Source organism: Camelina sativa, chromosome 10 (genome assembly GCF_030686135.1).
Source record: "Camelina sativa cultivar CO46 ecotype springtype chromosome 10, ASM3068613v1".
Taxonomy (NCBI): domain Eukaryota; kingdom Viridiplantae; phylum Streptophyta; class Magnoliopsida; order Brassicales; family Brassicaceae; genus Camelina; species Camelina sativa.
The window spans coordinates 26311950-26326494 of record NC_141889.1 but is presented as its reverse complement, the minus strand read 5'-3'; the positions used below and the strand labels follow the sequence as shown (position 1 = coordinate 26326494).

The 14545-nt window shown below is 33.3% G+C and overlaps 2 pseudogenes across 1 annotated transcript; one reads left to right on the top strand and one right to left on the bottom strand.

Moving 5' to 3' along the window:
* The first annotated feature begins 3202 nt into the window (after positions 1-3202).
* LOC104719798 (kinesin-like protein KIN-14K) lies at positions 3203-10036 on the top strand (annotated as a pseudogene). The gene is made up of 19 exons (XR_015568031.1): positions 3203-3362; positions 3898-4023; positions 4163-4314; positions 4417-4515; positions 4811-5029; positions 5147-5224; positions 5313-5390; positions 5480-5977; positions 6064-6145; positions 6302-6397; positions 6885-7063; positions 7141-7247; positions 7604-7782; positions 8013-8177; positions 8264-8512; positions 8615-8783; positions 9073-9502; positions 9599-9703; positions 9860-10036. The product of XR_015568031.1 is annotated as a kinesin-like protein KIN-14K (transcript).
* A 1043-nt stretch (positions 10037-11079) lies between these two features.
* LOC104720676 (cysteine-rich repeat secretory protein 59 pseudogene) lies at positions 11080-11717 on the bottom strand (annotated as a pseudogene).
* Positions 11718-14545: the final 2828 nt, after the last annotated feature.

Sequence of the window (14545 nt, the reverse complement as noted above, 5' to 3'; positions counted from 1 at the left end):
TGAATTGTCTCTTTTAGTTGAAAAGCAAAATAGTTGCCTCCTCGCCTATATACGTATTTCTCACGTATATGTGTGTGTGCATGTGTGGAGAAAGATCCACGTTAGAAAATGTAATGAAACTTAAATAATCTATAAAAGGTTATGGTTAATCTGCTTATTGTCATGGTTTTGAGTTGAAAGCTCGTAAAGTCATTTCCAATTCAGAAATAGCAGAAGATTCTCAAAAAAATTAATAATAATACTTTAATTATATAGTTATATATATATATATATATATATATATATTTTAATAAAGCTGAATCAATAAAAATTGTCTATGGCCTACAAATAGTTGGAGAAACTATCTACACCAAGCAATTCTCTTTCTAATGGGCCAATTTTTGAGGTTTGTAATAAAATTTTCCCCACAAAAAAACATAAGCAACCCAATAAGCACTCCCACTCAAGTTGGTCTAACAAACTTTAATTTAATATAGTATCAAAGTCTACATACGCTGACCGGTTAATTATTATAGCCCAGATAGAAGTTCAATCACCCTATTAATTGATGGCCTAAAGAAAAACCTAATTCTTATCGAAATAGCTAAAATAAAACATTATCTAGGCGTGATGGATTCTGTCGATATTAATGGATAAAAGAGCCATTATTTCGAGAAAGCTTGTGGAGAAAAATCTTATATTAAAAAATGTGATGGAATTTAAATAATATATCAAAAGTTTGGATCAATCCACTGGTAAATCAGTTTGAAGCCATAACAAACCTTAATTTAACAGCATGGATTGGAGATAATGCTATGTCATTGTCTCATTCAATTGACTTTGTCCCTCGTATGTATACGTACTCAAACACTCTTACGCGTAGATCATATTGTGTCTTTTTTTTTTTTTTTTTTTTTGGACAAAGATCATATTGTGTCTATATATACAATATACACATGTTTAAGTTAGGTGGCTAGGAGTCTGTAATTCCCCTTTGAGTTTAATTTACTTATTACAATTAAATTCAAACCATGGTACAACTTTTAAAGTTATTTTTCTTGTATGTTTTAAATCGAGTTCGAGTGTATTATTTTAAGCTCTTATGATATTATCGTTTATTAGTTATTACTTACTCACGAATGATGAAATTATGATCCATTCTTTTTCGTTTATTTTTTCTCTAATCTTTTGATTATTGTGAAAGTTTGTTCTGTAAATTTACATAACAATGGAGCCCTAACTAATATTTCCACGTTTTAGGGAATAAAAAGAATATTTGGAGTTTTTTCATTAATGTTAAGTATTTATATTATTTTTAGATTTGTGATAACGATTACAATATAAATAAAGAAGATAGAAAAACTGAAAAATATAACTAAAAAAATTACAAAACAACAGAAAACACCGCAATAAAAGTTTAAAGTAAAAAAGCAACGAAAGACCTAAACTAAATATATTAGTTTCAAACAGTGAAACTCGAACATCTACGTGATTGCTTCAAGTCTAAAAAATTCAAATCCTCATCGTTGTTGTGACGAATAAAAGCCTATCCAAGACCATTCCTCAAACTCGAGCCCTCATTGCTTTAAGTTGTAGTTATGAGTAATTTATCTTCTTTAATTTGAGGGATTATGTTCCATTTAAAAGCATCAGTTTAGTTTTTAGAATTTAGATGAAGATGAAGACTTTGTTCATAAAAAAAACAAAAAAGATGACGATGAAGAAAGCTCTATTTCTTTTACCAAAAAAGAAAGCTCTATTTTCTTTTCGTTTTGACAAATTGACTTGCGTTACAGCATACGCCACGTGCTTGGTAATAAAAGAATCTGAGTTATGTCTTCTTCTTATTACTTATACTATTAGTATTAGTATTGTTATTATATTGCGTAATTAATGCGAAAGCACATTCTTTCACTTTTTTCAACATTTAATATATAATCATATTTATAGAACTATTTTACTCCACCACTCTTTCCCACGATCTGTAGATGGACTGCGTGGCGCCACGCATGAACTTTTATAAACAAAAATATGAAAACTTGAAAGAAAAAAAAAAGACTTAAGATTTCATAAATACTAACAAATTCACTGAAATAACAGCTAACAATCTCTGAAATTACATCAAATATTAAATGAGATCAGTGTCTATAGTTATACTAACAGTTTCTGCAGGGAATATGTAAATAGTAGTATTCTATTTCTGCTTACAGAAAAAAGTTATACAGTCTAACTGAGGAATAATTACGAAATATTCTTTAGTTATACAGTCTAAGGAACAATTAACGTAAGAAAAACTTAAAGCTGTTGGTTGTGAATTACAATGATAATAGTTGCAGTTCTTTTGACATAAATTAGTTTTGTTTGAAACTAATGATTGTTTATTTTTCACTCAGTGTCGCTCAGAACATATTTTTGTTCAAATTTCTTAAACCAAAAAAAAGAAAGTGTTGGATATGTAAGTATCTCCAAGCCAAAAACTAGAAAAGGGTATATATATTTTTTTCTTTTCGTTACTGTGTTTTTAGCCTAAGACTTATAGCCTTCATTATTGAGTTACATAGGCTCTCAAGTCTCAACCACTAGAATCAATGACTATGGGTACGAAGAACAGTGTATCCTATAACAAATTTTTATTTTTGTTGTGTATAAAGTGCCATAATTCGTTTACAAATGAACTTAGTATTAATCTTTCTCTTTTTGCTCCTTTGTGGCAACAACAACATTATGAATTACGAACGAAAACTCTAAAACTTTCAAATTTAGTAAAAATGAATCTCTTAGTTGTTTAATGAACTCTTGATAGACATAAGCAACCATAATTACTTTCGTTGTGAAAAAGAAAAAGAAACTCAATGCCACATGGGCCTTTAGCTCGTAAACGTGTAAATTTTGTTTACAGATTAATCATATTTGGGCTCATTACTCTCCTTGAGAATTCTCTCTCTCTCTCTTTTTTTTTTTTCTTTCACGTTTTTTTTTCGCCATTAAATACCGTAGTTTTTAATTTTAACTTCAACCAAAATGCCACAGTCACAAACACAAAGCAGGAATGTCTTTGTAGGACTACTAGGACCAAACCGGAAACATATTTGCTTAAAGCAAACTCAAACGTAAAATACAATTTTCATTTATTTTTAGTTTCCAGCATTTTTTTGGTGTTTTTTTCTAAATATATAAAAAAAAGAAACTAAAAGGATCGTAAACGTTTCCCGCAATTAGCCTTTTTCATTTCCAATTTCTTGTATTTTTCTTGATTACCAAAAAAAAAACAGAAACAAAAACTGGAAATTTTGAATTATTTTCCGGCAAAAGATCAACCGTCAAAATTTCTCTCTTGAATTTCTTCAACAATATCGTTGGCATTTCAAGAAGTCTCTCTCAAGGTTTCTCATCACGCCTCTATGAAATTTTGGTATCCTATTTTTGTGAATTTGAGCCTGATGTTTTTTTTTGTTGATTTGTTCAGCATTTATTGTATTTTTGCCTGTAAATTAGAATTCCTTCAAAAAAAATTATTGCCTCCATTTTCACAAATTTCTTTTAATGTTTTACGTTTTGTTTTCTTTATAAATTGATGATGTTTGTTTCTAGTCAAGTTTGCTATATATTTTCAAACAAACCTATATAAAATAACTGTAGTTCTAAAAACTTTTGGTCATTTGAATGCTTTTCGTATGAGTAAGAAAAAATACTCTACAACCCAATATATTTATAAAATATAGGAAACATTATATATCTAGCGTTTGAATTTACCAGGAAGATTTATAAATTTTGTGTTTGAATCAGAATAGTTAGCTTATTACAGCTCAGTTTTGTATGTGTTTCCATCATGATCATGTAGCAACTATATTTTAAAATCTTATTGTAGAAAGGTTTGGTAGTGCTCATGAAGTGAAGCACTTGCTTTTACATGTACAGAAATGAAAAATCGAATCGAAGAAGGATCCGGGATGATTAGTGTTTATGGACGATCAGATGGATCAAGCAGCATTCTGTCATTTAATGGATCAGAAAGTCGTCAAAGTTTAGATCAAACTAAGCAAGGCAAATGTTCTTTTACTGTCTTCTTTGATGTTTTGTCCTCTACTTTGCCCATGCATATGAGTATATGACGATGGAAGAGTTTTAAAATATTCATTCGTCTCTCTTTGTTTTTAACCATTAGTTTTAATTTGGCTTCTAGGTCATCAGAGTTTAGTAGAATGGTTGAATGAGACACTTCCTTATTTAAATTTACCATGGGAGGCTTCAGAGGAAGAACTGAGAGCATGTTTGATGGATGGTACTGTCTTGTGCAATCTCTTAAATCAGCTCAGTCCCGGTTCAATGCGAATGGTACTTGATTTTTGAGTACATAATTTTTTTATTTTTATTTTCTATTTGTCAATCATCTCGTTCTGTGATTTGTTTTTACTCTCTTTGGACTTATCCTGCCAGGGAGAGAGCTTTGAGCCTGGTTGTGTAAATATCGAGCGGTTTTTGGCAGCTATGGATGAAATGGCATTGCCCACATTTGAGGTTTTAGACTTAGAACAGGTTTGCTCTATTTATTTATATAATTTGTTTTTTTTTTCTGCTTGAAAATTTAATGCATCAAAAGGAATAAATTGCTAAAGTGGTTTTTGGATTGCCACATTTGATTTAATAAATTGATTTAATTCAGAAAGTGTCTTTTAGTCAAGTAGTTACAACACCAACTCTGCGACCGATCTTACTGGAGTTCGACTCCGCTCAGTCAATCACTAAGGCGCTTAATAAATTGAAAATATTTCCTCTGTTTTTGGTAAATTTTGTGTACTTTTTTAAATCAGAAATTTGGATATCGGTGCAGGGGGATATGATTCCAGTTTTACAGTCTCTTAAGGCGCTTAAAGCTAGTTTCTCTGATGATAAGAATACACTTTGTGCAAGAAGAAGATGGAGTTTGCCTGAGGACCATTCAAAGGGAGTTGATAGTAACTTTAGTGATGGATCACTGTTTAAGGAAGCATCTGAGATCAATATACCTCATGCTCAAATTTTGGACTTACTAAAATCAAATAGTCTACAAGTAAAATGTTATAACATCATTTTTATTTAATATCTCGTTTCAACTTTGATGATTCAAGTTTCATTTCCATAAACCTTCGACTTTATATTCATAATACGTTTTTCTTTTTCTTGGTAGAATACTTCTACTCGGTCGTTGTTTGATATGCTCGATAAGCTTCTTGATGAGAGCCCGCAGAAGATGAATGTGTCTAATGTAAGGAAAGGATGTTGCAATAATGTTATCGTTCAAGAAAATTATTTTTTCTCAGTCTTCATTTATGTTTGCATTCTTTGTTCTTCAGGCTTTTGTATCTATCTTTAGAGACATTGTGCAAGTTGTGGAACAACGGATCTCAAATCAAGCTGAAAATTTAAAGAACGTACGATTATTAATTCACGTTTTTTTTTGGTTGCCGTATATACATTATCATACTTATTGACACAACATGAAATATATGTTTTGGTGCAGCAAAATATACTCTTTAGGGTCCGTGAGGAAAAATATAGATCAAGAATAAATGTATTAGAAACTTTGGCATCTGGAACGACAGATGGGAATGAGGTACTAATTATCAATTTCTGTTGCAAATATCTTTTCATCTTGCTGCCATTTTTGTCAAAAATATCGAAGTTTTTTACTATGTTATTTGTGCTCTGTACGTAGCTAATGTCAGAGGATGAAGATGTCCTGCAGCTGAAAAAGGAAAAAGAGCGTAGTGACGCTGAACTTTCTAAGTTGAAGAAAGAACTTGAAATTGTGAAAGAGACACAAGAAAAACAATATTTGGAACTACAATTAAATGCTCAAAAAGCTAGAGTTGAATTGGAGAAGCAATTAAAGGATTCGGAGTTACGTGTAGTAGAAGCAAAAGAACTTGAGGAGTTATGTGAAACAAAAACTAAAAGATGGGAGAAGAAAGAGCAAACATACAAGAGCTTTATAAACCACCAGACAGAGGCTTTGCAGGTTAATTGACTTTGTTGATAGTTTTGTAAACATGATAAGCTCTTGACAAAATCTTTAACTATCATCGAGTTATGTGAGCTCTGCAGGAATTGAAAGCTACTTCTATCTCTTTAAAACGTGAAGTCCTAAAGACAGGAGAGAACTACTTCCAGGATCTAAATTACTATGGTAAGATTGATCGTTGTGTAATCCATTATTAAAGAACTAAATTCTTATGTTTATGTTTTTTTTTTTTTAAAATGTTGTGCTTTTTTTTTTATATATTCGATCAACTAACTTTTGGCTTTAGTGTTTTTGATTTTGTAATTTGAATTTACCTCTTAGGTATACAGCTAAGAGGAGTGGCTCATGCAGCAAAAATTTACCAGATAGTCATTGAAGAGAATCGGAGACTTTACAATGAAGTGCAAGAATTAAAAGGTATAAATTGTGAAATCGTCGTGTTTTGGCGCCAAACTATCAAAACGATTTTAGTATTTTGAATCATATAAGTTATAATTTCATTGCGTTAAAACTATATAAACTATGCAAAAATATTGTTATACTAAGCTATACCTAGAAGATCCAGTTGTTTGTTATTTAAATTAATCTATTTTAAAATATTATTTTAAAATGTAGATATCATAAAGCTCAAGTGCTTGCAATTAAAACTTAGTTTTTTGAAAAATATAACTGATGATTATTTCATTGAAAAATATATTCTAGTTATTTGATTAGTAACTTTTTTTGATCATTAACAAGGGGAAAAATAGTCAATTAAAACATTCACACATCTTTTGATGTCATTTTGATAGTTTCAATTATTTTTGCAAACCAACAAACCAAAAAAATAACATCCCAAAAATGGAATAACCAGTTAAGACCATCTAGCTAAAACTTTTGTTTTTTTTGTGTTACTTGCATAAAGGAAATATTAGAGTGTATTGCCGGATAAGACCATTCCTTCAAGGGCAAAACAAGAAACAAACGTCAATAGAGTACACAGGTGAGAATGGTGAACTGGTGGTTGCAAATCCCTTAAAGCAAGGCAAAGATACACATCGGTTATTTAAATTCAACAAAGTCTTCGGCCTGCATCAACTCAAGGTTTAATCTCTTTCATTTTTTTCATATATGATCAAATATAGTTTACTTACGACTTGTCTGAATCTCTCTATCCGCAGAAGAAGTTTTCTTAGATACTCGACCGTTGATTCGATCCATTCTTGATGGCTACAATGTGTGTATATTTGCTTACGGTCAGACAGGTTCCGGAAAGACTTATACAATGGTAAGCAACAGGTTTCGTTCTTTATACGTTTATGTTTGTATGTTAAGTTTCATGAATTTCCAATTTTGACCATTTATCAACAAGTATATTGGTCTAAGTTTCGACCAATTTCTGATCATTTCAAAATTTTATCGTAATTGGTCGAGACTTTCTCGGTCAATGATACTTCGTTGGTTATAAAACTGGTCGAAATTCGACCTTCTTTCTTGTAGCGATCAGATTGCTAAAACTAGTGAATTGACTCATATCTCTTATATACTACTTTAGGCCACATCTTATTTTAGATGTTGGCTTCATTCATAGCTAATATGTGATGCTAGATTTACTATATTAGTAATTCTACTTTGTTTATACAGAGTGGACCAAGCATATCTTCAGAAGAAGATTGGGGTGTTAACTACCGAGCTCTGAATGACTTGTTCCACTTAACTCAAAGTAGACAAGAATCAGTGATATATGAAGTTGGTGTTCAAATGGTTGAGATTTACAATGAGCAAGTTCGTGACCTACTTTCTGAGGATAGTCCTAATAAAAGATATCATTCTCTAATCTATTATTATTTATTATTTTACTTTTTTGAATAACTAAGAGTATTTGGCCTAAATCCGTATATCGTCTCATCCCCGAGACTAGAACATTTTAATGGTTTTCTCCCAAATGTCACTGAAACCGGCGACCTCTAGGTTAATATATCTAATATTTGATATTTTGGTGATATCATTTTCTTATGTTTACAAACGTAAACTTTCCTTAACTTGCATACACACTTGGGATTTGGAATACTGCTTTACCAAATGGCCTCGCAGTTCCTGATGCAAGCATGCATTCTGTAAATTCAACTGAAGATGTTCTTGAACTGATGAATATTGGGTCGAGGAATAGAGCTATTGGTGCCACAACCCTTAATGAAAAGAGCAGTAGATCTCACAGGTATGAACAAACTTTTCGCGATTTAACATGCCGTCTAGATTTAATTAAGCTAACAGATTGGTTTTTGTCCTATTCTTTTCTTGCAGTGTTCTTTCTGTTCATGTACGCGGTGTTGATAGCAAAACTGAATCTATCTTGCGTGGTAGTTTGCATCTGGTTGATCTTGCCGGAAGTGAGAGAGTCGGTCGCTCAGAAGTAACGGGAGAGAGACTCAAAGAAGCTCAATATATAAATAAATCATTGTCTGGTCTTGGAGATGTTAAATTCGCTCTAGCACATAAGAATCCTCATGTACCTTATAGAAACAGCAAGCTAACACAAGTCCTCCAGAATTCTTTAGATACTATATAATATGCTCTGGCTTTTCTTAAGTTATTAATATTATTTAACATTGGTGTTTCCTTGCTTCATTACTCCTTTGTTTATTTTTTTTTATTTTTAGGAGGACAAGCAAAAACCCTTATGTTTGTACAGATTAATCCTGATCAAGATTCATATGCTGAGACCGTAAGTACTTTGAAATTCGCGGAAAGAGTTTCTGGTGTCGAGCTAGGTGCAACTAGAAGCTATAAAGAGGGACGAGATGTTAGACAACTCATGGAACAGGTACATTAATATTCATGTTGGGGCTTAAACATCAATTCATATACCCTCAAGAAACAGATTTTTGAAAAAGTGAAGTAAATGAAATAAACAAATTTGTAGTGGTTTCACCTAATGTGAAATACATACGTCCACTTAGTTTTCTTACAATTCTCTCTAAGAATTTTAACTCCACAACCTAAGAACTTCTTCATGTCAATGCTTCATTGAGGATGGAGAGATGTATTTCTCTTTATCAAAAAGAGAATGTATTTCTAATTTAATAATATTTGAATCTTTACATTGCATGTAGGTATCGAACTTAAAAGATATGATTGTTAAGAAAGACGAAGAACTTCAGAAGTTTCAGAGTAGAAACAGTATCCCAAACCGTGGATTAAGCAAACTAAAAATTGGCTCTCCTCCTAGAGGACATTCTTTAGGAGGAGCTTTAACAATTTCTCCAAGAAGAAGACAAAGATCTGGTTTGCTTGGAAGAACAACTTCAGATTCAGCAGATGAACGTCGACACCAAAATGAATCACGGTCATTGTCTAAGTTTTCTGGTGGGGCTAAAGACAATAATATATTTGAGGATATTGAACTCTTAGGCCTTGAAGATTCAGATAATGAGGAAAGGTTGAGTGATATCTCTGATATGGCTCAATTGGTAGCGGCGCGATGGAGTTGACTCTCTTCCCTGAAACCTCAGATCCTCCTAAAATGTCTGAACAAAATGACAAGTGAGTATAGTTTATATAATTACTTCACTTTTATAACCTATTTTCAAATAAGATTTAAATTGTGCTTAGTGTTCATTGTTTGTATACTAATTGCAGAGCTAATGTTGGACCATCAAAGCCACTGAAGCATACACCAAAACCAGACCAAATCAGACCCTTCTCGTTTGTCGATTTCCACCTCGTCGTCCAAAGCCTTAACAAGTACTGTCACTATCATCAACTCTTTATATACATTATTTGTTCTTAAACCAAAGCTTCTTGGACCTACTTTGTAGAACAAACAAAGATTATATCAAATTTTGTTTGAATGTTAGTTAATGCTTACAGGATCGTAAGGTGTTTCTCTTTTGATCTCAGGTTCTAAAAGACCAATCACCGGCTCATCCTCAGTAAAACCTCTTAACAGAAAGAGATGAAGAATATTTTTTTTCGACGCCCTCAAGCTTCGTTTTCTTATACACACCACGTAACCTTGTTTTAATTTGTTTATCAGAAAATCGAAAGTAAGTAAATCTAGTTTGAAAATTATCAATGAAGAATGCTTGTGATTATGTCTTTGGTGCTCTTACAAGATGAATCTAACAACCTTCACGGGGACACAAATGTGTAACATATGTTAGTATCAAAAATATTATTTTCATTGTCTCTGTAATGTTACCATTCTGGATCAGATTTCCCATTTAATTATGTGTACTTTCTAGAAGCTTTGGTGTTTTCTTTTGTTAGAGAAGTTTTTAGATAGACTAGATTACTATATGAAGAGTATATTAAATTACGGAAATCATTGATATACTTACCATTTAGACTCCAGTGATATTACAACAAATGCAATTAATGGTCATTAATTAAGTATGTTTTACGTGCACATGGGGTTAAAATAGCTGTGCAATACAAACAATGAACATTAAGCACAATTTAGCTCTTATAAAAAATAGGTGATAAAAGTGAAGTAATTATATTAACTACAATACTCACTGTAACGAAATCGGACTATAATAACTTTAAACGAAATACAATCTTCCAAAAAATGATTCGACAACCACATTAACAGGGACATGCACACAAACAATTAAACAGGAAACATTATAACATCAAAAGTCAAAGCTAAACTTTATTTTTTGCCCCTTCAACAAGCAATCTTAATTATTATAGAACCTCATTAAATGCAAACACTGAAGCTGCCAGAGTCATTCCCCACAATATTTCATTGTTTCCTGAAAAAGAAATACAAACATTACAATATAATCAATATTGCACTATAGATTAAAATCTTGTTATTGTTATTCGCAAGCTCTAAAACGAAACTTCAAACACAAAAAAGAAAACAAACGTGACCCTACAAATATATATATATATATATATGTGCTATTCGTTTGCGACTGCGATTCAAAGTTGTTCGTTTGACAGTTGTAGGATCCTGCGACCAAACGTTACGATTACGACTGAATTTTTCTATCGCAGGAAATATCAACCACGCTACTGTTTTAACTAGGGAACAGTCAGTCGCGCGATTGCTAAACAAACAACATTCTGCGATTTAAAATCGCAGTTGCAATCGCAATCACAGTTTTTTGCGATTAATTATGAAAAGAAGTTGATGGAAGCGGCGGCAACGGAGTTGTGACAAAATAATTCAGAAAACAGTTTGGAGTGAAGATGATAGCCGAAAACTTGTCACTGCAACAGACGGTACGTAATTTCTTTTAACGCATATGTCAGACAGTACACTTTTCAGGATCCAAATGTGGACTACACTGAACAAGAGAGCCAAGATCATAGGAGCCATCAAATCGAGTCACGTCCATGTAATAATACGGCGTGAGAGCTGATGACAACATAGACATATGTTGTAAATGATTGCTTCTCGATGGTTAGTACAGTTTTTGGCAATCTCGATTGTTGCGTTCTTGACGCATGCATTGCAGCTTGTTCTGTTGACATCTCCAATGCATAAGAACATTCCATGGACTGTGTCTGAAGCTAGACCGGTCGTGAGGTTGTAGTAGTTAGCGAATGATGATTGGTTACTAAGAGTGGAGAGAAGAGTGTTGAGATTTGTGTCGTAAGTTGTGTTGTTGCTAGTGGTGTTTCTGGATGGTTTGTTGCAGAAAGTTTCCATGTGCTCGGACTCAGAGACAGCTTGGTTAATGGTGAAGAAGAGGCAGAAGAGAGAAGAGAAGCAGAAGAGAGCAGAGAGCTTCTTTGCTGTCTCCATATTTTTTTTTCTTTTCTTTTTTTTCCTTTTTAGAGGTTATGAGATAAAAGAGAAGAAGAAAATAATAAATATATAGAGATAAGATGTAGCCAAGGTCTTTGATTCAACAATTTCGTTGGTCTTTGTTATTTATTTTTGGATTGGCCTTTGTTTATACTTTTTCTTTCTTGAATTTTCCCAAAAAGAGTTTACTAATTAATGGGTGAGACTGAAAATATATATATCAAGTGGGGGTTAAGAAAATGGTATAACATTTAAATTAAGAGTTATTAAACCAATAACTTTATGTGAAAATTATATTTTTATATATTTAAGCAACAACTGTATGTAAAAATTTAGTCAAAAGTGGCAGCAATTGATCACAACGTTTAATTGCAGCGACTGTCAACCGACCAATTATCTATTGTACCACTGCCACACAAAAAACACCAAGTCACAAATAAAATATAAAAACATATTATATATTTATAAGTTGGAAAGATGAAAAAAAGAGTGTTTCTCGTACCCTAAGAAAATATAATTTATGTAATTCTAATTTTTAGTTTAGAACTATGATAACAAAAGAATGTTTTTATATATTTTTAAGAAAGTACAATTAGAAAAAAAAAAAGAGAGTTAGCACTAAAACTTTCTCTCCCAAGCCCGAATATTGAGGAACCGTTACCACCAATTTTCTCTGATACTGATGGAGCTTATTGCTCACCGGCGTCAGGGTATCTCGACTTTAGCTTCCGTTCTTTACTTTCTTTGTTTCCTTAGTTCTTTTTTCAATCTCTTTTTCCCCCTTTGTTTTCCGTTTTCCAACCTACACAGACCCTCTCCAATCAACCAGATCCAGGCAAAGGTTTGCTAAAAACCGATTTCAGAAGACAGAGGAGACTGATAAACTCCTCTCTCCATAACTCTAACTCAACCTCACTACCGACGGAAATCAAACCCCCTTGTCTTTTTAGCTATCAATCTGGAATGGTCATCGCCTCTGTAGATTTCTCTTCTCCAACGTCACCCGAGCCTTGGCAGGCGGAGACAGAAATGACGATTGGTGAGGAAACCTCTAGTCTTGAACAAAGGTCATCCCCTGAGCTTGGCAGCTCTGTATTTGCTTTCACCGGAGACGCAGAAGTTTCCTTCAGTCTCCTTGGTCAGCCGCTGTGCGCACCAATTCTCAAATCTGAACATTAAATCTGAGATCGACATGTTAGCTTTCGAAAAGGAATCTCCCAAATTCCAAAAGCCCAGGTTCTTTCTATCTAACCCTCCGTTATCCCATCGACTTTGTCTAAACTTTTTGGTTATCCTCGGTGTTCGAAGACTGCATCAGAGAACCCACTTAGCTAGGCTGTCTTGGATGTACAAAGGGTATGTTAGAACTATGGTTATTGCTCAGTGTGTGACTTTGTCTGTTGGATCCCGAAACTGGTTTTATCAAAGTGTTCTCAACCCCCAACAACCACCTCCTTTATAAATCTCAGGTCTGTTGCTTCCTGGTCCATGTCTTGCAGATCACATCATTTGTGTGGAATTCTTGATCACCATTTCCATGGCAGAGAAGATCCACCTGGATTGTCACGGTACTACACTTACTCTTTGCACCTGTTAGTAACTTCATTGGCAAGCTCTACTGCCCACAAAACCCTACAATCAACCTCTCGTCCGAGGCTCAGGTCTGATTTTCATCTGTTAGTATCCCACCGGCTTCATAATCTGTGTGGAATTCTTGATCACCATTTTCATGGCAGAGAGGATCCACCTATTATGCCACGGGTTTACACCTGCTGCTTGCGAACTCTGGTTTTAGTTATAATGGTGAACCTTACTTCTCCTAAGCTCTTGAAGTTTCATGGCATTTCAGTTCTGATTGCAAATTACCGAGGCTGTGGTTATGGTCTCAGAGTTTTCTCTACCAACAATCACCCCTCGACAATTCCGGACAAATTCTTCAAGTACCACTGCCTCAAGCAAACCAATACCAATATCTTCACCACCATTCGGGCCTTTGTCCCCCAAATCCTTGTCATGGCCTTGTCTTGGCTAGTGATCCTCACTCCGGCGAGCTCTTTGGCTCTGCTCATCATATCAACGGCACAATGTCTTCTGACTGTGACCAATTTGTCATCTCTTGAGTTCATCGACGATGTCCAATCTTGCAACCTTGATTCTGCATGTCTCCAACTGCTATATAACACTTGTTTCATAGCTATCATGGATTCTTGCTTGATGATTCCTTTACCTTTGTTCATGATTATGGCTTTGGGGAAAACCTTTGCTTGTTACCTCTTAAATTAGGATATTTTATCCCTCTCTTTGTAATGTTTCTGTTTGATTGAATAGAAACACTTGTTTGTTCAAAAAAAATATATTTTTTAAGAAAGTATATTTTTGTGTTTATATATTTTTAAAAATTAGAATGATGAGAACCAAAAAAAAAAGTGTATTTCTCATAGTGTGTTTGATTTTAGAAAGAAATACGTGTATTTGACCCAACCAAAAAGAAAGAGACAAATTCAACTTGAAAGATAAGACAAATAATTCTATCAATTTTTTTTCTTTTTTTTTTCATGTGATAGAACCAAATTAGTCTCACAAAAACAGAAACTTAAACAAAAACCTAAACTCTAAAAACCACATGAAAACTTAAAAGACAAAGAAAACATCACGCTTCACACAACACTACTTGATCTTGATGAAGCCAAGAAGGTCCTCCAAGCACCAAATAAAAATGAAATCTTCCATTGCGTCGCGTGTCACACTTCTTGCAATCGCATTAGCTACATTCCCATGAAGTAAACCATTTTTTGTTTTTTTTTTCTGACAAAAAAAACCATTTA